General features: G+C 42.6%; 1 protein-coding gene across 1 annotated transcript in view; it reads right to left on the bottom strand.

The window, feature by feature from the left end:
• BNC1 (basonuclin 1) overlaps nt 1-26,602 on the bottom strand; it is an 89,176-nt gene that overhangs the window by 25,126 nt on the left and 37,448 nt on the right. The gene's annotated exons all lie outside the window — the stretch shown is intronic.

Here is a 26,602-nt window from a genome sequence, read left to right as displayed (position 1 = left end):
TGTGAGGAGATTCTACCTCTGCTCTGGCAGCCTAAGTAAATGCATTAAATCAATGCAGCTGACCTAAGGCCTATTACCATTTTTTTCTAAAAATGTACAACTATCTGCAAATAAGCTATGAGGTATTTATTCTTTAAATTACTTATTTTTAGCACTGACATAATATAGTAGTTTTTTTTCCCCCAGACTTGGAAGTGTGGATTTATTTATTTATTTATTTAGCATTTGCAGTCTTAAATGTTAATTCATTTTAACTGGAGTCTGTTTTCTTTTTAAAAAAGCTATATTGATTATAATTTCCCCATCAGCTTACAATTCAGAAAGATTATTTTAATTCTTTTTATGAACACAACATAAAGGTTTGAAAGACTTTGATAAAAATATACCAATTGGAGATTTCCTGTGGGTAAAAATATGAGTAATAAAGAGGAGCAGAGAATTAATTACCATAATTGGGCCAAAATCTGTTCTCAGTTACCCACATGTGGGATTGTACGCAGGTGACGTAGAACAGAAATTGGTCCAAGTTCTTTCTCATAGTCATCCCTCATCTGATAAATTTCATTCCTTGAGCTGTTAAGATTCCAATTGCCAAGAAACAGGAAGCAAAAATAAATTAAAATTAAATAAAATAAATTGTCAATCCCATTCTCTGGGTCCCTGTTCTGCCTCCTTTATATTAGTTAGTATTTCCTGTAGAGATAAATTGTGATATACATGGACAACTCACACTGAACTCAACGGGAATTTTTTATGAGCATCTGAGGATCATATTTGCCCAGGAGGAGATTTATACCTCCATACTAGAGACTGGGGAGAGAAGTCAGCTAAGGTAACTAGTTACTGACAGGAATTTTCTTCCTTTAATTGTATTTGTTATTTGCTACAGGTGTGTATGGTGCTTTACAGACAAAACCGGCTTCAGATCTCACTTACTACTGGTGTAAATCCAGCATAACCCCATTGCAGTCCATGGAGTATACCAGCATAAAACCAGTCTGAGATCAGAATCAGCCCCAGGATCTCACAGTGTGCACGTTTCTATAAGTCTCTGCTTTCCCCACCCCATGATGTTTCTCACACTGAACTTTAACAAGAACAGAAAACAGTGAGGGAGATTTAGCTTCATACCACTGCCTGCCGGCCATTTCTGACAAAGAGTATCTGTGTCCGAACCGTCAACTGCTTAGGGCTACACAGGTACATAAGCTGCTTGTCTTCAGTTTCAGGGCACTTAATGATCTATCCCCCTCTACCTATTTTCTTTCATTCACCAGCGAGATTTAGACTTCTGCCTCTGCTCGTCCCATAATGCCATTCTCCACCACCCACTTGTTACATTTTCAAACAAGAACCTTCATGTTTTCCCCCAAGCTGCCCCTCACCCTCAGGAGGAGCTCCTCATAAACATCTGCAAAACGTACACATTATCTTCCTTCACAACCCTCCTCAAAACTCTCCTTTGCCTTGATGCCTAGAAAAAAAACTTGACAATAGCTAGGCTGCTGGTGCGCTCATACCAATGCCTGTCATGCTGGCCAGTATTGTCTCATTGGCTATGTTCAGGGCTGGCTTTATGTTGATTCCTCCGATTCCCCAGAATTGGGCCCCGCACCCGCGCCTATGGGGGCCTCGCTCCGGGGGTCTTCGGTGGCATTTCGGCGGCGGGGGGTCCTTCAGTGCCGCGGAAGACCTGGAGCGGATCCCCCACCGCCGAAGTGCCGCTGAAGCCCCGGACCGCCGGCAAGTATTCCAATTGGGCCCCGCGGGTCATACAGCCGGCCCTGGCTATGTCTACACTGCAATGAAACACCTGTGGCTGGTCTATGTAAGTTGATTTGGGCTTGCAGGGCTTTGGGCTATAAAACTACAGTGTAGACATCTGACCCTGCAATGTGGGGGCATCCCAGAGACCAGGCTCCGCAGCCCGAGCCCAGCTGTCTATGTTGCGATTTTATAGCCTGGCAGTCTGAGCCCCATGAGCCCGAGTCAGCTGGTGCAGGCCAGCCATGGGTGTTTAACTGCAGTGTAGACATACCCATGGTTTTTTTTTTACACTCCCCCATCTGTCTGTTGTCTCTTGTCTTATTGTAATTTCTTTGGGGCAGGGACTGTTTTCTTCCTCTGTGTTTGTACAGTGTCTAGCACATGACTAGGGCTCCTAGGTACTATGGTTATACAAATAATAAATAATAATAATTAGTCTTGAATTGCCATGGGTCTACATAGAGATTCCACTGGAACTTCAGCCCCTCAGAGAATGCCCTTTGATAGTTACTGTCAATGTCTTTCAGCTTGTAAGCTGTGTGGGAAAATAGTTTCTTAACCAACACAAAACAGCAATCAAAAAATTGTGATCAGCATCCTGTTAGCTAATCTGACTCTTCAACAGCTGTCTTCTAACATGATACAATTCTGTAACGAACACGAAGCCTAACCACAGGTTCACTATTGTGTGAGTTCTTGTAAAGCCAATGGCCTCCCTTATTAGTTAGGCCACATTTCATTCTTAATTTAATAAGCAGCAATGCAGAATGTCATACCAGGGATGTGTCTACCGCATTGACAATTCTTCAACAAAAGCTAGAAGAGTGGTTTAAGATTATATAAACTGCCGGGTGGCCTGAATTTACTTCAAAATGATAAGTGATTAAAATTTAGATCTGTGGCAAGCTGTTCTCCCCTCTAGTCAGCTCAGAGGAAGAAACTCTTTATTAGCTATCTGCCACTCACCTGGTAGAGATTTAATTCTCATTAAAGAATGGGCAAACTAGCTATAGTGAACAATTTATTTGACTAATTTAGCTTTCTCTGTTCATGCATTATCCACAATCAGATTTTGATTTTTACACATTTTTTTCATTATTCATAATTGTTCAATGAACACTCTGTGTGAACATATTCCGGCCCAGTTCTTTGCAAACTATCCACTATGACCAGGTTAGTGGTTCTCCAACTTGTTACTGTCTGGCCCCATTGCAATCTAAGCAAATGAGCTCTGGCCTCACCTCCATATGCGCTAGTTACAATATTCATCGTGATATCAACTTCTATTGGAATTATATAATATTAACATATTTATGTTACACATAAACACATTTATAATAATTTTTTCATCATATGTTTCAGTGAGATGAACAAGCTTGTTTTTGTGCAGCAATTATCCAGCTATGTAACAACTAAGACGAATGGAAACTGGGGAATGCCTTGTAAAACTCCACTGAAGAACAGAGATTAAAGGGGATACAGCTGTGGAGGGAAAAAGTGGGGTATAAGACAGTGTGGTCTAGGACCGTCATTCTAATCTTGGCTCTGCTACTGACCCGCTGTTTAGCCTTGGGAAGTTATTTCACCTCTTTCCCCTTCTCTAATTTTGACTTGTCTATTTGACTTGTGAGCTCTTTGAGGCAGGGGCTGTCTGTTTGTATGCACAAAGCCCAGCCCAGTGGATTGAGGTCTTTAGGTGCTCACAGTCACATAATACAAGGCAGTGATAATAGGTATGTGGAATCAAGGCATAATGGAGGTTCAAGGGGAGCTCCTTTCTTTCCAGCCTAGTCTCCTTGAGCCTCTGCCCCAGCCTATTTCCCCTTGTACCCTACCCTCTTCCCCATCCCATGTCTCAGGCTGTACATCCAGTGCAGCATAGGAGTGTTTATGAGTAGGTAGGTCAGAAGGTGAAGTGCTTCAACTTCTTATTTATAACAAAGAGAAGAGCTCCTATTGGGGAGCTGGCTGGAAGGCTGTTGCTTTTGCTCTAGTTTGGTTGTTTTTTTAAGGACATCATCATTGCTTTTGGGACTGTGTAGGTGCAACACAAAGAAAGACTCATCACAGAACCCCAGACACCAACACCTTGGAACTTGTGGGTGTTTGAGATCAAGATCCAGATCTGAATTTTGTGGCTTCATCACTAATACTTTGATTACACTGAGGGGACAGAACTGGTCTAACTCCTGCAGCTGCTTTTTGTATTCCATTGAGCACCTCTTTGCTCATCGGGGCACTGCCTGTCTCTCATTCCTACTGCTGGGGTTTCCTGCAGTGATGTTGACCTTTGCGTCATGCCTGCTTGACCTAAATTCCATCACACGCCTGGTGTCCCTCTTATTTAACTAAATGGTGGCAAAGATCCTGGCACTTATTTTATGGTCTGCTGACTTGTTGCCTTGGGGACAGGGCCGGCTCTACAGTTTTCGCCGCCCCAAGCAGCAGCCGAATTGCCGCCAGACAGCGGGGGCAGTCCCTGTGCCCTTAGGGCGGCAGGCGCGGACAGCTAAACATAGAAGCTGCTGGCGAACTGCCGCCACCGCGGAAACGCGCCTGCCGCCCTAAAGGCGCACGGACTCTCCCCGCTGTCCACGGCAGCAATTCGGTGCACTGCTTTGGGGCAAAAACACAGGGACTGCCGCCCCTTGCAGAATGCCGCCCCAAGCACCAGCTTGGAATGCTGGTGCCTGGAACCGGCCTTGCTTGGGGAGTTGTGTGGGTTAGGCATTTCACTTCACAACAACCATGAGGATCAGTGGTCAGTCTGCAGAGTAATGGGTCACCTTTAGGTGAGGAAACTATGACAGGGATATGAGAGTGTCACACACAGTATGGTTCAATACTGAGGGAACACGAGAAGTTGGTGAAGAGGAGTTTTAGTATTGTACAGTGAAGGATACAGGAGCATAGACAGTGGAGAGTTTCTTCTGTGACAGGGATCAATAGCAACAATCTGCTGCATAATAAATTTGTCTGCCTCTCTAACCCTCCCCCGTCACCAACAGTACACAAAAGGAACATTTCAAAGATGGCCGTTGTATCACTTTTGCTTGAAATTTTGTAAAATTTCAAGTGAAGAGCAAAACTCAACTGCTTCTCTGAAATGTGGCTGACAGGTGAAATGTCAGGGGTACAAACCTCACCTCACCCAAAACAAAATGGTGATAATTTTCAAGCTACATTTTATGTAAAGTGTCTCAGCTCTTTTGCACAGCATTGCTCAAACTGTGAACTCCGTGCCCTGGGGTCAGTCTGAATGAGGTTGGGATGGGCTTGTTTTTCAGGTGGGGGGAAGTCAGTGAAGTAATCTGAAAGAGGCAGAATAGGAGAGAAGGCGTGATGGGGCTTTGAACCTTGAAACACAGAGAACACATTCACCATACTGGAATACAGAAGAAGAGAGGGCGAAAGGTGAGTGAAGGCCCAACAATGGAAGAACGCCTTTTTCTGCACTGATGAGAATTTAGGCTCTTGGCTTTAAACAAGAGCTGGGTAAAAAATTTTAGCCAAAACTTTTTTTGGTAATTTTTTTTTTGTGTGCAGATTTGTTGACTCTGAAACAGTTCATTAGTTCATGTTGTTTCTATGGAATTGTTCGATTTTTGGGGATGGTGGGTGGGCAGCACAGAAAAACAAACAAAAAAATTCCAAAAAAGTCAAAATGTTTCAATTTTTTGATTTGAAGACATTTTTTGTTTCAAAATATCCTTCATCTTTATTTTTTTGTTGTTTAAGTTAAAAATACTCAAAATTGAAATGAAATGTTTAGTTTCAGGTCATACAAAATATTTTTTCTACCCATAAGGATTTCTTTTTTGGTATGAACTGCTAGCAAATGAAAAAGTCATTTATTCAAACAGCTTGATTTTAAACCCAGCTAGGGACCCACATTTAAACAGGGTTCCAAACACAATGGTTTCTAGCAATCAGACTAGTCTGCGTGCACTGGGACAAGGACTAACAAGCCAGCCTCAGAGAATACACTTTTAAAATCACTGTTTTAACTAGAGATGGGTTCATTTGTGTCACAACGTATGCAGACAGCTCCTAACTTTCTCAAAAGTAAGTAGGGTCCTACTCAGCTCCATCTCATTTTATGATACAATTTTCTAAAGCACCAAACTGATTTAAGAGCCCAAGACCTATTCTAAAAAGTGTCTTAGGCACTTAAAAGACTTTCAATGAGATAGAGGCTCCTAAGTCCCGACATCACTTTTGACAATGGGACTTGGTTTCCTAAGTCATTTTACATGCGTTTGAAAATTTTGCCTCTAATGTTTGGCTCTATATACACAGCGACTGTGTTCACAGCTGTTGTAGCTAGAACCACATATAAACTGATCCCTATCTTGCTTTAAAGCCTTGTGTATATGGGGCTCAAGAACATGATGAAAGTAGGGAGCTTGTTTCAGTTACTCTTGCACCCCGTCCAGGCTATGATTTTCAGGTGATTGTTTGGTACATTAGTTATCTTCACTACTCATTTGTATTTAAAGTAATACTGTAAGTGTGAGTTAGCCATTATGGTATTTAAAGAAGATTCAGATCTGGTGCCCAATGAAGGGCTAGTATAGGATTTGAACCCACAGTCCTTTGGGTAATATGAAAAAGTCCTATCAATTACAGCTGGGAAATCAGTGATTTTTCAGTTAACTGGTAGTTTTGGAAAAGACAAAAAAAAAAAAAAGCGCAGGCTAGCGTGTGATTCTCACGCTCTCTGGCTCAGTGACTAATCAAATACTTTATACAAAGTGGAACAATTGCATCAGGAGAGCCTTGCCACAGGATATCCCATAGCTCAATGGACAGGGTACTCTCCTGCAGTGCAGGAAGCTTAAGATCAAATCCCTGCTCCACATCTGGCAGAATAGGGAACTGAACACAGGTTTCCCACATCCCAGGTGAATGCCATAACCAAGATACTAAAGGGTATAAGGAATATACCACCTACTCCTCTAGCTAGTTTGTGATGGCACCTAACTCCTGAAAAATGTCAGGTTTTTTTTGGCAAAAACTGTTTACCCAATTTGTGTCAAATCTGTGAATCGTTTCAGGTCAACTAAACTGCATTTTTCAGCAAGTCAGCTATTCATCTGAAAAATCTACTCAGCTCCACTGTCAATTGAAACACACCATTTTCCATTCTTCTCCACTAGCCCATCAAAAATTAAAAGAATTTTCAAAAAAGGCAGGAGAGCAGAAGTTACACAATGGCGTTTATTGGGAGGATAGGAAGAGGAAACTAAACTTGTTTTATGCATTTTCCTTTAATGTGCAGTTCTTTTAAGAACTGCCTTCTCACAAATCTTTTAACTTAACAATTTACAAAATTTAATTGCTAACAGCATTACAGAAGAATCTACTTTGTTGAGTTGCAGCTTCCAACAACATATGTCTCTACAACAAATCAATTTTGATACTGACATTTCCCAGAGGCGCGGCATTTAATCCTCAAATTACAACACAAGTTTTAACAAGCAGGATTTGTCTGTCAGTAAGAGTTTAGTAATTAACAAAAAAACTCCTAACTCTAATGGCCTATCAAAAATACCAGTAAGTTAAGTTACACTTAACCAGGCGGGAATACAATTGGGGACAGACACTAGCTTGGTGATCCTTTTTGTGGTATCTAAGGGTACGTCTACACTACGGGACTATTCCGAATTTGCATTCTGGGAAAGCAACGGCAGACAAGCATTTCGCACCTTTTTTCCCTGGATTGCCCTGGCAGATGCCATAGCATGGCAATCATGGAGCCTGTTTTGCCTTTTGTGACTGTCACCGTATGTGTACTAGATGCCGCTGACAGAGGCGATTCAGCAGCGCTACACAGCAGCATGCTTTTGCTTTTGCATGACAGCAGAGATGGTTATCAGCCATACTGCACCATCTACCAATCCATAAATTGGTAATAAGATGATCATGGCTACCAGTCCTTTTGCACTGTTCCATTTGCTGCTGTCATAAGTGCCCCTGGCTGCTCTTAGCCAGGGGCGCAAAAGCCAAAATTGGGAATGACTCCCTGAGTCAATCCCTCCTTTTTGGTATCTAAAAATAGAATCAGTCCTGCCTAGAATATGGGCAAGTGTACTAGAAAACCACTGTATCAGAGAACCAGAGAGCACAGTTGCTCTGTGTCAGATCCTGCAGAAATTATGAGCTGTATGCTATTCACAGGGGGTGCTCCTGCAACAACCCCTCCTGTTCATTTCATTCTTCCCCCAGCCTTCATGGGCTACCGTAGCATTGTCCCCACTTGTGTGATGAAGGAATCAAGAATGCAGGAATAAGACACAGTGACTTGTTAGTGAAGGCAGCCTCCAGCTGCTATGATAGTCCAGACAGGACAGTAAGGAGTGCATCCCTCTGCTAGTTCAGGGGCAATTGAATCTTTTCTTTACACATGAAGGGTGGGGGCTGATGGAGCTCAGCCCCCTGTTGCTATGACGATGATGGATATCAGCCATACTGCACCATCTACCAGGAAAAATTAGGACCAGTCCATGAGCGTCCATTTGATTCGCTTTCCGTTACGCTTGCCACGCAGCAGTGCGCTGAGTCCCTGCTATGGCGTCTGTCTGGAGATATTTAAAAAATGATTTTGAATTTCGTCTTCTGTAACGGAGCGCTGATAGAACAGTTTTGCCTGCCCTTACAGCGATCACGTCCGCATCGTCCATGCTGGAGCTCTTTCTTTATTTTGATTTTTAACTGCATCACCACCCGTGGTGATCGGAGCTCCACACTGGGCAAACAGGAAATATTCAAAAGTTCGCGGGGCTTTTCCTGTCTACCTGGCCACTGCATCCGAGTTCAGATTGCTGTCCAGAGCGGTCAGTGGTGCACTGTGGGATACCGCCCGGAGGCCAATACCGTCGATCAGCGGCCACACTAACCCTAATCCGATATGGTAATACTGATACTAGCGCTACTCCTCTCGTTAGGGAGGAGTACAGAAACCGGTTTAAAGAGCCATTAAAATCGATATAAGGTGCCTCCTAGTGTGGACGGTTGTGGCGTTAAATCGGTTTTACGCTCCTAAAACCAGTTTAAACGCGTAGTGTAGACCAGGCTTAATTAAAAGCAGCCTAGACAGAATGCCAGAGACACTGCATTGTCATAAAAGGAAGAGTCACCAACCATGTTTATATCCCTGGGCCAAAAGGTGTGACACTGGGCTAATGGGTGTGCCAAAGTCTGGGCAGAAGCTTTGTCACAAAACTGGGAGCAATCAAGGTACAGATAATTAAAAAAAGAAGGGTAGGTAGCATGGTACCCTGAAACCTTAACACTGATATTGCACCAGTAAAGGTGATGCAAGCCCAAATCAATATATCTCATAACAGCAGACACCTTGGCTACAGAAACAAGCCTCATTCATTTTCACAGCCTCCAGTGTTTCACTGGGATTTTTACTCTGTTTAGTACCAGGTATAGTAGTGGTTTTATTATGTGTTTAAAGCATGGAGTATAATAGCCAGTGAGTAACATGCAAGCAATGCCAGTGGTGGTAATTTTGCTTTGTTTCATGGGAGTGTTAGAATATTACACAGATGACTATGATGTGTCTCAGTGGCAGACTGATAAAATGAATGAGACAAGTATTTTGCCTGCCTAAAGTGTTGCCAACATTTAGTCATAAAGTCATGTAGGTTTTCTTTTAGCTACAGGTTAAGTGTTTGTAATGTAGGTAGCAAACCATTAAACATTCCTTTTTAAGATGAAAAATGTTGGTGGAAAAGTGTTACTATGAGAAGAACTAACAACAATTTCCTGACTGGGCAAGCCTATCAGCCATTTTAATTTTTTTAAATCAACATTTATTATGGATAGGAATTACCAACTCCCACACATAATGAACACCAATCTGCTTTCAGATCAGGCTTTGTGCTTGCGCCAGGGCTATAGGTCTTGCTTTCCCTCTCCACAGCAAGTCTCTATCCAGTGACATACCCTTCTCACTGGTTAGGCTGAAGATGTTTTGATGGAGTGTTACACGTACCCATAAAACAATGACATTCAGACTGATTTTCAAAGGAGCCTAAGGGAGTTAGGTACCTGACTCCCATTGAACAGACTCCTTTGAAACCCCAGAGTCACTAATTTCACATTAAACATCTGCTGCAAGTTGTCTATTTCTGTTTAACTCTAAAATATGTGTGGATCTTTTAAGTTTACTCAGTGGTGAAGGAAGAAGGCACAGCGCTCTCTTGGTATACGGTCATACTTTACCCTTCAACTGGGAGTCAAATGACAGTATTATGATGCTTTTCAGGGACCTGTTTTTTTTAAATGAACAGCTCCCAGGTGCCACTTGACATTGCTGCAGTAGCCGCAATATCATACATCCTTGACTGAACTTTGATTAATTTTCCAGATTGTCCACAGCCTGTGGCAATAGGATCCACAGCTGCAGCTACAGCCATAACTCCACTTTTTGTGATTTCCCCTTTTTCATTATGTTTGAGATTTCATTGAGCTTTGTTCCAAGCTAGTAGCTTTTGGCAATGGGCAAGGGAGATAAGAGCACAGAAAGATACTATATGGGAAAATGTGCAGTGATAAAGTTGTGTGGTAAGCTGGTGACATCCCTGAACATACCTAGACAATGCAAGTAGTGTTAGCATGCTGTATTGGGCTGGAATCCTGGCTAACCCCAGTCAGAATGACGTAAGCCCACCCACTCACTTTATATGTCAAAATTCAGAATGTTTTTCTAAAATTCTAATGCACATAACTGAGTTTATTTTTTTACCATGTTGTACAAATTTGGAATCCAAGCAGCAAGTTATGAACAATGCAGTGACTAAAAATGGCGATAGTCATCTCAGACTCCATGTGATCAAAACTGAATTCCAGACCTTGCCTCCTAAACTCTCTCTACTCCTCATACTCTCTGTCACTGGCTATACCACCATCAGGTCTGTAACCTTGGTGGCATCTTTGACTCCTCCCTCTTTCTAACACCATGCTTCCAGGCTGACGTTTCTTCTTCCCTAATAATTCTAGAATGTGGCTTTTACTTTCTGTATGAAAGCTCAAACTCTTGTCCTGGCCCTCCTCAGCTCCGATCTTGACTGTTGCAATCTCCTCCCACTGGCCTGCCTGACACCACATCACTCCCCTCCAATCCATACCTGCTAGATCATCTTCCTTTTCCATTGCTAAACATATCATCTCCCTTTCTGAATCATTCCACTGGCTCCCCTCTTCACCACATCAAGTTCAAGCATCATCTCCTTCAAGTCTCTTCACAACTCTGCCCCTCCCAATCTGTTTACTCGTCTCCTACATGTTGCCCCCTGTGTCTCCTCCACCACTGGCGGCAGCCTCAATTACCTGCTTGTCTGCTCCTTCTGTACGTCTTCATGCTTTCTTCCACATGCACGAAGCACCCTCCCTGAATGGATCTGTAGAGCAGCAGTATCCTTTTCTCCTTCAAACTCCTTTCTCAAGACTCACTGGTGTCACCAGCCTGCAAGAAACCAACTAGTGCCCATCCCTTGTTTGAGCCTTCTCCTTTTGTCTCTTTTTTGAGCCATCATAAAATGGCATCTTAATCTTGTCTCCCAGCAACCTCTCTTCATCTTTCCCCAGCAGTTCTCACCTGCCCATTCCTGCTTTCCTCTTATGACCCAGGTGCTGCTACTTCACCAGGCACAAATCTGCAGTATCATTCTCCATGATTACTTAATACTTCATTGACATTCTAACTTTTTCTAGGTTCTTACCATCTGCTTCTCCTCCTCATAACCAATAATTGCCACACCATGGAATATAAACAAGAATACACCTTGACAGACACAGCAGCTCCAAAGAGGTTAATGGGAACTCAAGACTACTTTTATAGTGCCTTCTTCATTGACTCGGACAAAGCTGCCCTGTAGCAAAGAGTTTCCACAAACTAAAGAACCAGTCCTGCTTCCATATAGGCCAATGGGAGTTTTGCCACTGACTTTAAGAAGAATAGGATCAAACCCTAGATCAGTGTTTCCCAAACTTGGGATGCTGCTTGTTTAGGGAAAGCCCCTGGCAGGCTGGGCCGGTTTGTTTACCTGCCGTGTCCACAGGTCCGGCCGATCACGGCTCCCACTGGCCGTGGTTCGCTGCTCCAGGCCAATGGGAGCTGCTGGAAGTGGCACGGGCCGAGGGACATACTGGCCGCCGCTTTCTGCAGCTCCCATTGGCCTGGAGAAGCAAACCGCGGCCAGTGGGAGCCGCAATTGGCCAGACCTGCGGATGCAGTAGGTAAACAAAACGGCCTGGCCTGCCAGGGGCTTTCCCTAAACAAGCAGCATCCCAAGTTTGGGAAACACTGCCCTAGAGCATTACCATGAGACATTTTTATTCACCTGATTCTATGTCTTATTCCAAAGCCCTTGACTTGCCATAAATTTTCCTACATTAATTACACACAAGGATATGCCTCTCTCCTCATTTACCCAAAAGATCACAAAAATCTGTATAGGGTTAAAACATTATACTGTACATAATCATCATTTTGTGCTATCTTCCTTTTCGAATATCCATAATGAAGTTAAGCAACTTCAGATTTAGTCAGAACCCATCTTTATTTAAGTGCATTTGAGGTTTTTTAAAATAGGTATTCAACTAATATTTAGGATAAAGTTTACTTTTTTCTACAGTTAAAAAGTTATAACTAAAAAAAAAGTACCTGTTAGAAAATACATGAGGTCAGATCCTCAGCTGGCATAAATCACGATATCTCCATTTTACAGATTGATAAATTGAGTCCCAGAGAAGTCTGGTGATTTACACAGCAGGTCGGTGACAGAGCTAAGAATAAAACCCAAACAGTTAATCTATCGATATTGTGCTCCAGCCACCTTGCTATGTGTAGCACTTTCACACTGATCACTGATTTGTCAGAAGGTTACAATCATTATTTCTGTAAATAACAGATTCTGAGTACAATCTTTGCCCATATAGACTCTCTCTGTGTGCAGACTTACAACAGTATGTTCTTTAAATGTAAAATCACGTTAGTGCAGAACCACTCTATTATATTAGCCAGTAAACAGAAATACTATTTCCTTTGAAATGTATTCACCTATCTTTTTTAAAAAATGGCTTCTTTAGAAAAAGCTCTAAAAAACCCACACAGGTATATACAATTTCTAAGGTGAGAACTGAGTGTTTCCTCTGTATTCCAAACTACCTTATCTGGGCACCATTCACTTGGGTGCATCATCACCACCAAGTGCTTAAGATATGTTTGCAAGGGAGGAGGGATGCAAGATGCTTTTATACAGAGTTTTTGTGATGTAAATAAGCTGTTGCAAAGCCAGACTGTGAAAATGCCAATGTTTGGCACTGCTTTAGTCTAATTAGCAGCTGCTCTTCACAGCCCCAGCTAGTAGCAGTCGAACATGCTGCTAGTTTTACTTACCAATTAAAATGTTACATCATGACTAGCCAGTCACAGTTGGAAAAACTGCCACAGTGAGCAGTTGTGCGCAAGAGTGTATCAGAAGCCTGCCTGATTACATCACTAATAAATAAGCACAGTGTGAATTCTATGTTGTAATCCCCTAAGTGACTAACAATTCTATATAGGGTTTTAAATTATCAATTGGCCTTATACAATCTATTACAAGCTCTAAATGCTCAGCTAACTTTGAAATGTAGTTGAAAAAAATAAATGATCTGATAAAATCACAGTAATCTTTGGAAAAGACAGACATGCGTATTAAAAAATATTGCTCACACTCTAAAAATCACAAGGTTTCTTTAGTAAGGACTTTGAGAATGACTAAAATGCATACATGTCCTAGGGATCTAGGACAGTGGGAATACTGAGTTATTAGCCTGCCTCTGATGCAGAAGAAGATAAACCCTGCTCCCACCTATAATGTACATAGCCAGTTGTGCAATGCCACATGGTGTATGCGTGCATATAAGAGTGACTCTTGCACTGGTCCATTTATGCCATGAAATATAAGAATTTGTTACCCTTTTTTAAAATGTGTATCAGTGCATTTTTTTAAATAACTTAATTTTCAAAGGTTTTGAAAAAATTATCAAGTTCTTTTTAAAAATCTGATTCTCTGAGTTCCTACAGCAGTGAAATCCACAGGCTGACTGCAGAAAGGGTAAAGAAGTATTTCTTTAAGAAGATTTTATTTTAGTCTGAATTTAGTGCATGTGAAATGCACCAAATGGACAGCCCTGGAAACTGAGGCCCCCTGTGTATCACTGAACATATACAGCTTGAGCAGTGACAGTTGTTGGGGTTAAAGTCCCCAATGCACAGAGAGACAGGCAACACAGTCTACACCAGGGGTTCTCAAACTGGAGGTCAGGACCCTTTGGGGGTCATGAAGTTATTACATGGGGGGTCGCGAGCTGTCAACCTCCACCTCAAACCCCACTTTGCCTCCAGCATTTATAATGGTGTTAAATATATAAAAAAGTGTTCTTAATTTATGGGGGGGGTCGCACTCAGTGGCTTGCTGTGTGAAAGGGGTCACCAGTAAAAAAGTTTGAGAGCCACTGGTCTACACTTTCCCATGTTGCCTTATCTATGCACTTAAATCCAGATCTGGAGAGACAATTAATAGAACACATGAAAGGGAAGTTCCCGCTCCAATGATTCATCCAAATCCTGCCCTTTCTAATGACATGGTGTCATTTATTAAAAATTGTGGCAGTGATTTCTGTGATGTGAACTCCTGTCCAGTGGGAATTAGCCTAAGACCCACCACTATCACTTCTGTACATCAGAACAATTTCCCATCACCAGTGATGTGGACTGGATTTAGGAGAATACTATGAAAAGAAAAAAAAGAAAAGAAAAGAAAAATAGTGTCTTGAATACAGTATTCAAACTAAATGTATTAAGACTAGTGAAATTTAATTTTGTCATGTAAGGATCTCACGTAGAATAACAATGACACACAGTTAAGCACTAACGGCCATATTCTCTCTCTGTGGTGGTTTGTGTTTGCGAAAGATGCATTATATCTCATCATCTACAGCTGGGATCAGTAACCTTTGGCACGCAGCCCATCAGGGAAATCCGCTGGTGGGCCGGGACTGTTTGTTTACCTGCAGGTTCGGCTGATCGCAGCTCCCACTGGCCGCAGTTTGCCATTCCAGGCTAATGGGGGCTGCGGGAAGCGGTGGCCAGCACATCCCTTGGCCCAGGATTTGGCTTATAACAATACATCAGATGTTTAAAGTCCCTTACACCACTATCGGCAAGGGAAACCATAGACATCTAACGACCTTAATCACTGTATCACATGTTACCACTGCAAGGGTGAACATCAGATTGTGGTCAACACTAGCCTCCAAAGGGCTCCATTTGTAGCTTGTAGCCTCTGTGAGCATATAACACAACTGCTCAGGTCTATTACTAGCTTTCTGTTTACTTCTTGGAGCCATCCAACGGGGTTGTAAAATTCTTTCAAGTCTTGAATGGCCCTGGCCCAAATGATCAGAGACAACCTCTGACCATAAACCCTCAGTCACAACAATTAAGATCAACTAGGAAGCTCTTGCTGTCAGGTTTTAAGGTAAAATCCCTTGGGGCTGGCAGTAAGAGTCTCTCAACTGATGGCCCCAGCCTTTGGAATTTGCTCCCCTTGGCAGTTTGCCAGAGCCCGAGTCTAGTGACCTGAGTGCATGGTGCACAACTTATTTATTTGGTTTTGTTTCTGTTTGATTGTCTTTTCTGGTGGTGTTGGTGTTGGGTGTTTCACAGCTTTTGAAATGTAGCAACTTTAATGTTGTAAATAAGCATCTACCTGTTAAGGAAATAATTCCTCTGCCAAATACTGGATATCAAATACACACCATATTGTCCAACAATGGCTAACTTTTCTGAACAATTCTTTATACAAGTTATAGCAACTCCAAGGACACCAGTTTGGCCCAAATACTTTTGGTTTGTACTGCTGTATCTTCTTGATCGTCGTTTTCCAAGCAGTGTGGCCTAGTGGATAGAACACTAGGCTGGGAGAGCTGGAAGCTATTTCAGCTCTGCCACTGGCCTGCTGGGTGACCTTGGGAAAGCCACTTCACTTCCCCATGCCTCAGTTTCTTCATCTGTAAAATGTGGATAATGATACCAACCTTCTGTGTAAAGCACTTTGGGATCTACTGATGAAGAAACACTATATCAGAGCTAGGTATTATTCTTCTCCCAGTTCATTTTTATATTAACCAGTAAATCATTCTTTAAATGAAATAGCAGATGAGTTTAAAAGTCTTCTAAGCTGTTTCCTAACTTCTTGTCTCGATAGTTCAGTGAATTTCCATGTATCCTATACTTCTTTTGCAATACCTTGACAAGTATTGAGTCAGCAGTGTTTTCTCAGTATGATTACCAATTTAAATTTTCTTCCAAATATAATTAAAACCAGGCCCCAGTAAGCTATCTGTGAGAGAAACAATTACAAATAAAGGAACTTAATGCTGCTGCACAAAAACACACCATGTTTTCCACAAGGCAAAAATGTAAACAAGGATGCATTCATTTGCCATTATATTGTACTTCAATTTCAATTCCAGATGAAGAGAGATTTTAAAAAATTGTCCATTTCTAGGAATGGGCACTTTACAACAAACTCACTGTTTCTTCCTGAAAACTTTTCAAGTGAAGATAGAGCCACATCAGATAGTTATTTTGTGAACATCTATAAAAGACTACTGCCAGTGAATAAATTCATTTTGCTCTGATTGAGGCTTACATGACTACAACTGGATCTGCAACTATCATGAGAAATGGGACTTGAACACAATGAAACCAAATGTACCTCACTTAGGCATAGGAAAACAGGACTGAGAATAAACAGGTTTGCAATGTAGTTGTGGCCGTGCTGGTCCCAGGATATGAGAGAGACAAGGTGGGTGCAGTAATATCTTTTATTGGATCAACTTCTGTTGGTGAAAGGGACATGTTTGTGAGCTGCACAGAGCTCTTCTTCAGGTAATGTTACATCAGAGTTAACTTTTAAATGTCTCAGTCACCAGGAAGAAGTAGTCAGGGATCATCTAAAGTACAGACCCTCCTATCTTCAGCTTCCAGAGTACCTAAAGCGCTCGTCCCTCTAACTCTGTCCAAAATGAAAGGCACTAGCATTTATAAAAGTTGCTGTTATAATACTAGCAAAGAACCCTGTGGCACCTTATAGACTAACAGACATTTTGCAGCATGAGCTTTCATGGGTGAATACCCACTTTGTCGGATGCTGTTATAATACTGGCTGTTCTGTGGCTTATTTCTGAACTGCAGACGTGCTGACACCTTCAGGGTTTATTTTTTCTTTCTAGCCTCAGCTCACCATGCAGGAATCTTTAATGCCAAGTTAAGAAAGGTGACTGACCAGAAGGAAGCAGGAGGAATTCCTACCACCCATAAAAACAGGAAGAGAAGATAGTTTCGGTGTCATATGTAACAAAACACACTAGGGATTCTCACTTGTTGACAACAGCCATTTTGTTTGAAAGATCAGATGGTCCATTCAGTTAAGTATCCCTAATGGTATAGGACCACACTGGCTAGTCCTGTCAGGTTATGCAGGTGAGGGCAAAGGAGCCTGAGTAGGGACCAGCCTCAGCCCAGTGTTTGCATAACTGTTATTTTAGCTGTCACCAGGAAATGCATACATCCTCCATAGCTAAGGACATGAGCCTCCACAACTTGAACTGGAGGTCTAAATCCCTTGCTTGGCAGCTATAACAGACTTATAGTCTCTATGGATCAGGCAGAGAGAGGAGGATGTGTACTACAGACTGAACAGTGGGGTTCCTGGGTCTAACGCTGCCAAGTGCTAAGCAGTTTACCATGCTATAAATGTCACCCAACTCTTTGCAGGAGTGGTTCCCAAAAACATGACTGAGGGCTGGTCCCTCTCACCTTTCATGATGGCCAGGGGAATTGATCTAGCAGTGGTGGGTATATACCCACTGCAGCCATTTTAAATGTCCCTTCTCTGGCACGTGTTTCTACAATTCAAATCCATGGTATTTTCAGAGTGACTCTAATGATCTATTATTAATTGATAGGAAATACATTCTAAAATTTAGAAGGGAGTAGAACTGCACAATCCTCAGTTATCAAGGCCTGTAGCTCAGTAGTTAGATCAGGGGTTGGCAACCTATGGCACGGTGCCAAAGACGGCACGCGAGCCGATTTTTAATGGCATGCTGCGGCCACCGCTGGCCCCAGCAGCGGGCTGAGTGGGGTCGATGGCCGGGACCCCGTCAGGCACCAGCGTGTCATTAAAAATCCTGCCCGGCCCAGCCCGCTCTTCTCCGCCCCCTGCCTACCGCTCTCTCTAGTCAGGGGCGGCTCTACTAAATTCCGCCGCCCCAAGCAGGGCGGTGCGCCGCGCCACTCGCGCTGCCGTTCGCGGTCCCGCAGCTCCGGGGGACCCCCTGCAGACGTGCCTGCGGAGGGTCCGGTGGTCCCGCGGCTCCAGTGGAGCATCCGCAGACATGCCTGCGGGAGGTCCACCCGAGCTGCGGGAGCAGCGCACCCGCCGCAGTCATGCCTGCAGGAGGTCCGCTTGTCCCCCGGCTCCGGTGGACCTCCCACAGGCATGACTGCGGAAGGTCCGCCGGACCCACCTGCCGCCCTGCCGGCAAAATGCCGCCCCACGCACGTGCTTGGGGCGCTGGGGTCTAGAGCCGGCCCTGTCTCTAGTGGGGGCAGAGGGCAGAAGCAAGCTTGGTCCTGCCAGCTTCTGCTGTAGGGCAGGCTCCACCGGCAGCCAAGCTTCGCCCTCCCCCGCCTCTTCCCCCAGCGTGCTCCATCGTGCCCCGCCTCCTCTCCCTCCCTGCCGCCGATGGCCCTTGCGAGGGAGGAGAAAAGAGGAGCCTCATCGCCCTCACTCAGACTGGGAAGGAGGCAGAGAAGAGGCATGAGCGGGGCCTTGGGGAAGGGGGGTAGGAGTGGGGCATATCCCTCCAGACCCCTGCCGTGAGCTGTTCAGGGCTGGGAGCACCCCCCAATCCCAGCCCTCTGCCCTGACCCCTGCACCCCCCTCACACCCCAGCCCCTTACCCCCCCATGACCCCAGCCCTGACTCTTGCACCCTCCACCCTGAGCACCAAACAGGAGCTCCTGCCCCCCCATTCCCACCTGCACCCCTCACACCAAATGGGAGCTGCCCAGGTAAGCGCTCCACACCCAAACTTCCTGCCCCAACCCTGAGCCCCCTCCCTCATTCTAGCTCCTGGCCAGACCCTGCACCCCAACCCCCAGCCTGCTCCTTCACCCCCGGCCTTGTGCTCAGTGCACCCCCACCCTCAGCTCAGTGCAGAGAGAGGGGAAGAGAATGGGCCAGAACCAGGGAGAAGGTAGGTACCCACTCTATGTGGGCCGGGCTGGGACCCCAGACCGGCAGCGGGCTGAGTGGGGCCGGCAGCCAGGACCCTGGCTGGCGGGAGCCAGCGGACGGAACCCCAGACCGGCAGCAGGCTGAGCTGCTCAGCCCACTGTTGGTCTGGGGTCCTGGCCGCCGGCCCCACTCAGCCCGCCACCAGTCTGGGGTTCTGGCTGCTGCCCCCTTGCCAGCCGGGGTCCCGGCTGCAGGTCCCGCTCAGCCCGCTGCCGGCCTAGGTGAACGGAATGGAACCCCGGGCTGAGCAGGCCGGCAGCGTACGATCAGAATTTTAATTTAATTTTAAATGAAGCTTCTTAAACATTTTGAAAACCTTGTTTACTTTACATACAACAGTAGTTTAGTTATATATTATATAAACTTATAGAGAGAGACCTTCTAAAAATGTTAAAATGTATTACCAGCATGCAAAACCTTAAATTAAAGTGAATAAATGAAGACTCGGCATGCCACTTCTGAAAGGTTGCCGACCCCTGAGATAGATCAAAAAAGTCAGAAGTCGTAAGTGGACTGATTAATGCTAATTTTCACAGCTCTGTTCACCAAGGAGAAAAGCTGTGAAAAATGAAAGAAAAAACAGAGAAAAGACATATGAGCAATCCTTTATCATTAAATCAGCATACAGATTATTAAATCAACCCTAAGGTTGCATAATACCCTAAAGACCTGTGGCAGTGTCATTGACTCCAGCTGGTTACTGAAGCATTGTAAGCACATTGCAAATTGCAATGAAAACCAGGCTGGTAAAATAAGCGGAAAATTCAGAAATCGCGAGCCAGATCCTCAGTGGGTGGAAAATGGTGTAACTCCATTGATATCAATAGAACTATGCCAGTTTACACCAACTGAGGACTTGGCACTACACTGTTGTGAAGGGAAGTCATCACAGAGCATTAGCTTGGAAAGTAAAGACCTGGCTGATCTGCTAAGGAGTTTGCTGCTTAACTTTTAGGTTAGCATATGCATTCCATGGCTTTATTAAAAAAAAAAAAGGGGACTGGAAACCCCACCTGGATGCTATCAGTCTTGTCCAAGTAAACAGCACTGACATTAGTGTGAGCCTGCTGACTGGTACAGGTTAGGAAGGGTCACACAGGCAAAATGGTGACCAAACTTGCCTCAAGGTAAAGATGTTCTGGAATCTGTCACAAAAGGACAGAGCTGAAAGTTCATTTTCCTCTAGCAGTCATTTGTTTTTGGAGTTCAAAACAATTAAAGACATTGAAGAAATGCGGATTAGAACAAGTCTAAATATACAGACACAAACTTTTTTAAAGATGCATAAATATGCACTGAGCTAACACATCTACATGTGTGAAGAGTGAGGAGTCTGAATCCTTGCAAAGCACTTCATCTCCACACCACCAAATAAAGGAGGGAAACTCAGCTGCATGCAAAATGACTCTGAATTATCTCCCTAAAAGAAATAAGCCAACATTTTCATAGAGGCAAATACAATAAAAGGAAACAATTTAAACTTAAACACCTACTCTTCAGGTTCCCAGCAGATTCAACAAGCAGAAAAGCACATGACATTGTAATTAAACTCTTCATTTAAATCTGCAGAGAAATTAAAACAGCACTGGGTATTGGTCATCACTCGCAAGTATCCCTGTTGAGGGGGAATATTCAAGCACAATGCCTCCATGGCAAGTCCTTCTACATTCTAAATGTAGTCAAGTTATTTCATGAACCCATGGAGAGAAACTTTCTCCTGACTTTCAACCAGTTGTTAAAGTTTCACTAAAATCTGTAAAACAAAGAAATAGCCATTTTACAAATTAATCACTGGGCTTCAACAACTTTTAGCAAGGATTTTCTTCCCATATCTTTAAACCAATAAAATTTGTACTTAAAAGAAATAGCCTAGAGTAATCAGTCACTTGGATTTACCTATCTTTCTTTCCTCACATGTGCAAAAACATCTATAAAAGTTCAGCTGGAAACTGCTATTCCTGAAAACATTCAAACAGCAATATTTTCTGTAAGAATAGTAATCTAGGTTTTTCCAAAATACCACATCTCCCATTTTCCCCCTTTACTCACATGCTTTGCTATGTACCAGGAAATTGGCTAAATGGTGGATGATATTTGCTGATGGTGTCAGAGAGCTAAAGATTCGTCTGTTAATATATTTTTGGAATTGTTCAAAACTGCAACCATGGTGTTAGGGTGTAACTAACTCAGAAGTAAAATGGTTAATAAAATCCTAACTACTGGTCCTTTACTAGGCCTGTTCAAAGAATATAGTAAACAAAATAAATCTAAAGTTCTGAACTAATTTTTACTTCTCTTACTGTGTGCCAGGAAGTGTATTACATGCCATTGGCAAGATACCAAACTTGTGACTCTAGGGGGATGATTTAAGGAATCCTCACAATTCTACGTCTTGGAAATAAATTCTACGCTAGAAGGAAAACTACCGGATGCCAGCTGTCCCCTGGACTTCTTACATGGAAATGAAAGACTACTTCTACAAATTTAGATCTAGACACAATGGGCCAAATACTATCAATAGCAATGGTGTAAACAGAGTAATTCCACTGATTCCTTCTACTCATAGTTACAGCAGTGTAAAAAAACAAATACTGTAACTCAATTGATGCTAATAGAGTTATTTGAGATTTATACAAGTGCAATACTTACAGTGGCATTTGGTCTGTTGACGGCAATAGAATAACGTCTAATTGCATTCCAAACAAAAAGCATCGTATCAATGCCATTATACTGCATTCCTTGTACTGTGTTCTCAACTATTTACTGCTTTACTTTTTCCTCTTAAGACATGAGTGTTTATCTTTTTCTAAAAAAAGGAAAAAATCTTAACTTGCTTTTAAAAATTGAAAAGCAGCACCTTATACAATTATTTCCTACCATTCCAGAACAAGCAAAAGCATAAGTGAAGTGCTTTATGTAAGCATACACTGAAGAGGAAATTCAGATTATGAAATATTTCAGAAAGGGTATTTTAACACTCTTTTCAAGAAGAAAGATTTATTCCTCTACAGTAGGTTAAAAATAGTAAAATATTCAGCAAAATAAGTGAAGAGTTGCCACACTAAATTCCCATTAGTCCCAATTCATGTTTGTCATATGGATTCTTTATGGCATCAGAGCCAGCATAGAAAGGACTATAAAGCAGCTTGATACGGTCCCCAGAGAATTCCCGCAGACAGTGACATTTTTGGGGCACAGCTTGAGCATTTCTACACCTAGCTCTTTCCAGCAGCTGTAATGGCCCAGAGGGGCCATCAGAAGCCAAACTTTGGTTTGGGCAACCCTCAGGCTACTCTAACCTGCAGCAGGGACCAAATTGGCCCCCGTCTGGCCCATGATACAGGAAGCACAAGGGTTACAGAAAGTCAGCTTCATCTGCCCTGAAGCCCTGCATAGAGCTCAGTTCTCGCCCAGGAATTAATTTGGGCTGCTGATTTCAGTCATATGGGATAGGGCCTGTTCCCTAAGGGGAATTTTGGATGCTCAAGGCCTGTTAGGTCAAGAGTATTTATAACAATAGGAAATCGCCAGCATGACAAAGTCAATAATTTCTATTGAATTAGGTGGTCCTTGCAGTATTATGGGATCTATTTACTTCATATTAGGGCAGGAGAGGGTATTAAGTGAGCAGTGTTCTTACATTACACATTTGTATAACTGCTGTATTAAAAAACCCGGTCACAATTCACTCAGTGCAAATATTTAACTCCTATTAACATTAACAAGGGGTTACCCAGCATGTGCTTTAGCAAAAAGCAGAACCCAAAGTCTACTGTTAATCTTGAGTAAGCTTTTCAACTTGAAGGAAACTTTAAAAGATCCTTGTATTAAAATCTTAATTTATTCTAAATCTGGATTTTGTATGCAGCATCTACATAGATAAAAACAATGCAGTTAAAATCTGGGTTATGCATTTTCTGATGATGGGAAAGAATTGTGTGTTATCTTTCTGCAACAATGCATTCACAGAGCAAGTTATGCAGTCCACTGTAGACAACGATAAAATCTTTGAAGAGTTCACTACCTATTTCAAAGAAGTCAACAATTATTTCCTGTAACCTGCTTCCCTGAAGTAAATTAAAACAAAACATTTCTCCCAATGAAAGTGGCACAAAAGGATATTAAAAAATCAACAACTTTTTTTGGCACTCTATAGCCCAAAATTGTAAACATTGTACCAGCCTTGCTCACATGAGCAGTCACTAAGGACAATGGGAATGCTTGTACAAGTAAGGCAAGCAGAATTGGGCCCTTTGTCATTTTGTGAAAATGCTTTGATCAGGACTCCTCAAGACATTATTTTAAACTAAAATGTAATTGACCGGTATTGCGCCATATGTTCCTTATGTGAGAGCTCTGTCTTGTTCATTAATTTTTATGCCCCTACCGTTGGAATTCAGCCAGTGTAATGTGGAGGCAATTAGCAATGTCAGTGTGCTCATGCCAGCATATAATAATGAGACAGAGATTATGCTTCCTGCTACTGGCAAGGGTCCTCTTCAGATTTTTTTTATGCTACTTGCAAAGTGAAAGATGTAATAAAAACAGGCAGGTGACATGAAATAAAAGTCTTGTTACAGAAGTCAGATTTACTCACTTAAAAAAAAATCTCTCTCCTAATGCTCTCTAAAATATTAATTTATTTTCAGAGGATGAAATTACAGGAACTCTGTGGCCCAATGACCTGCTCCACTCATCTAACACCCAAATCTGCTTCTGCTCCTTATCCATATGCAAAGTTTCGGGATGCCAAGCAGGATTTTAGAACATAAATGTATACTCAAAAAAGAATGTTTATATGTAGTAACTTATGTTAAATCAATGATTTTTTTTAAAACTTCCTTCATAGTTCCTGCACTCATAGCTGTGAAACATGTGCCATTTTTTGTTGCCATTTGTGCTCTTCAGTTCTCCAAGATAAAAGGAACAGAGAATGCCTGAAGTTGCAAGTTATACTTGAGAGCTCACTAAAGTTTCCCCCTCCACCTTCTCCCCCACCACCCCCAATCTCCTTTCAATGAGGTTACTCTTCTTATCTCAGGAAGTCTCATTTAGCATAAAGGCAGCAAAAATCCTGCAGTATAAAAAACATCTGCCTGTAGTTGAATTCTGCTTTTCAGTTTAGATTTAGAATTATGCCAGTCACTGAATTTTCCTATTGAGCTCCCCATTCCCATATACTTCAAGGTATATCCAGGAAACCAAAAATAAAAAACCACAAACCAAAAACAACCTATATATACACACACAATAATATCATCACAGTCCAAAACTCTTGATAGAATTTTAAAGTTTCCTTGTTAACAACCCACCTGAAGAAGCTACATGCAGGTTTACAAACTGGATTTCTCAAAGGGACTTTGCTTTCTGACAAAGAAATATAACTTTATAGTCCAAAGCAAAGAAGGGACTAGAGTGCAAAATTCAAAGTCATGTTCCACCACTTTCCTTCCTATTCCCAAAGTCCTGAGTGAGTCAGATCTCGAGTTTTGGGTCAGTCTATTAAAAAGACAGGACCTGGCTTTAAATTCAGACCAGGGCTCCAATTCTGAATTGTGTAATTGTTTGACCATCTAACTCCCCTCTAATTTTCATGGGAATTCATTATGGAACTTTGTACTAGTTCTGCAAAAATACCGCACAGCAACATCATATTTTAGATATTTAATACAGTAGCATACATGTGCTTGTAATGAGGGGCTGGTGGCCTAATGGATTAATACACCAGCCTTTCCCTCTTTGAAAGCTTGGGTCAAATGTGAAGTGAGTTTGATTAACTCCCTTTAGTTCCTAGTGGGCATTTGTCTACATCACAAAATCACCAGTGTCTGAGGAAATTTCAAATTGAGCAGTCTTGTTTAAATAAGCCCAGGCATAGGACAGCAAGACTGCTGCTAGGCTGGACTGAGACATTGAGAGCCTGATCCAAAGCCCACTTTAGTCATGAGAGTGTCTTTTTACTGAACTGAATGGTCTCTGGATCAGGACTTAACAGAGCTGTGTGGAAATCTTTGCACAGTCTGGCAGCATTTTGTCTTGAACCTAGCCACTATCAATTCTTCTCATTTTCATGAGCAATAAAATTCAGTCAAAGCGTTTATATATTTTAAAGTATCTGGCTAGAACTGGCCAAAACCAATTTTCGACAGAATAGTTTTCCTTCGAAAAATGCAATTTAGTCAAAAATCAAATCATTTTGCGGGAACACATCTATTTCAACTAAATTTTCAATGTGAAAGAGTCAGACAGGTACAGAGTTTAAGGCCAGGATGGACCACTACATCGTCTAGTCTGATTTCCTGTATATCACAGGCCACCAGCATCACCCAACTCCCCCACACTAAACCCAACAACCAAAATTAGACATAAGTATTAAAGCCCACAGAACACTAAACTATTATGTGCCATAGGTAAAGAATAGGAGGCACTAAGGTTCACCCATGCCTGAGGTACCCACAATGAGAAGGAAATGATTAACTGAGATATATCCAGATAATCGTGGCAAGGTGACCGGCACCCACAAGCTGCAGAGGAAGGCAAAACTCCCCCAACATCACTGCCAATCTGACCTGGGACAAAATTGCTTCCTGACCCTACATATGGCTATCAGTAAGATCCTGAGCATGTGAGGAAGAACCACTCAGTCACGCACCTGAGAGAGAGAATACTCAGTAGCACATCAGAGTCCTAGCCCATCTCATGCTATGCCCTATCTCCAGCTGTGGCCATTCCTAATGCTTCAAAGGAAGGAAAATTAAAAAAAAAAATCCCAGAATACATTGGGAAGAAAAAAATCCCTTCATGACTCCTGCAGATGTCTGGCTGAAACCTTAAAGCATGAGCTTTTAGGAACAAACACAGACACAAACCAAAGCTGAGCCCTAGGGCTGTTGAGCCCTGCCCCCTACAATTACAAGCAACTCCATCCTACAATCACATTAATAATTTAACCACCTCTCTCTTGAAACTAATTAAGTTGTTTGTTCCCACACTCCTGTGGAAGGCTGTTCCAGACCTCACCCCTCTGATGGTTAGGAACCTTCTTCTAACTTCCCGCCTGAATTTGTTCACTGTCAGTTTATACCCATTTGTTCTTGTGCCAGGGTTGTCCTTTAGCTGAAACAGCTCTTCACTTTCCCTGGTATTAAACCCCCAGTATATTTATAGAGAGCAAGCATATCTCCTCTCAGCCTTCTTTTTGCTAGACAAAAAAAAGACAAGCTCTTCCAGTTTCCTCTCATAAGACAGGATCGCCATACTCCAATCATCCTAACAGTTCTTCTCTGCACCTGTTCCAAATGCAGTTCATCCTTCTTGAACACAGGCAGCCAAAATTGTACACAGTATTCCAAATGATGTCTTACCAGTGGTTTATACAACATCATTAATACTTCTCCCTCTCTACTGGAAATACTTTGCCTGATACATCCTAGAATTGCATTATCTAAATGAATCATTTCAAT

Source organism: Mauremys mutica, chromosome 11 (genome assembly GCF_020497125.1).
Source record: "Mauremys mutica isolate MM-2020 ecotype Southern chromosome 11, ASM2049712v1, whole genome shotgun sequence".
Taxonomy (NCBI): Eukaryota; Metazoa; Chordata; order Testudines; family Geoemydidae; genus Mauremys; species Mauremys mutica.
The sequence above is the reverse complement of the archived record's forward strand: the minus strand, read 5'-3'. Positions and strand labels throughout refer to the sequence as shown.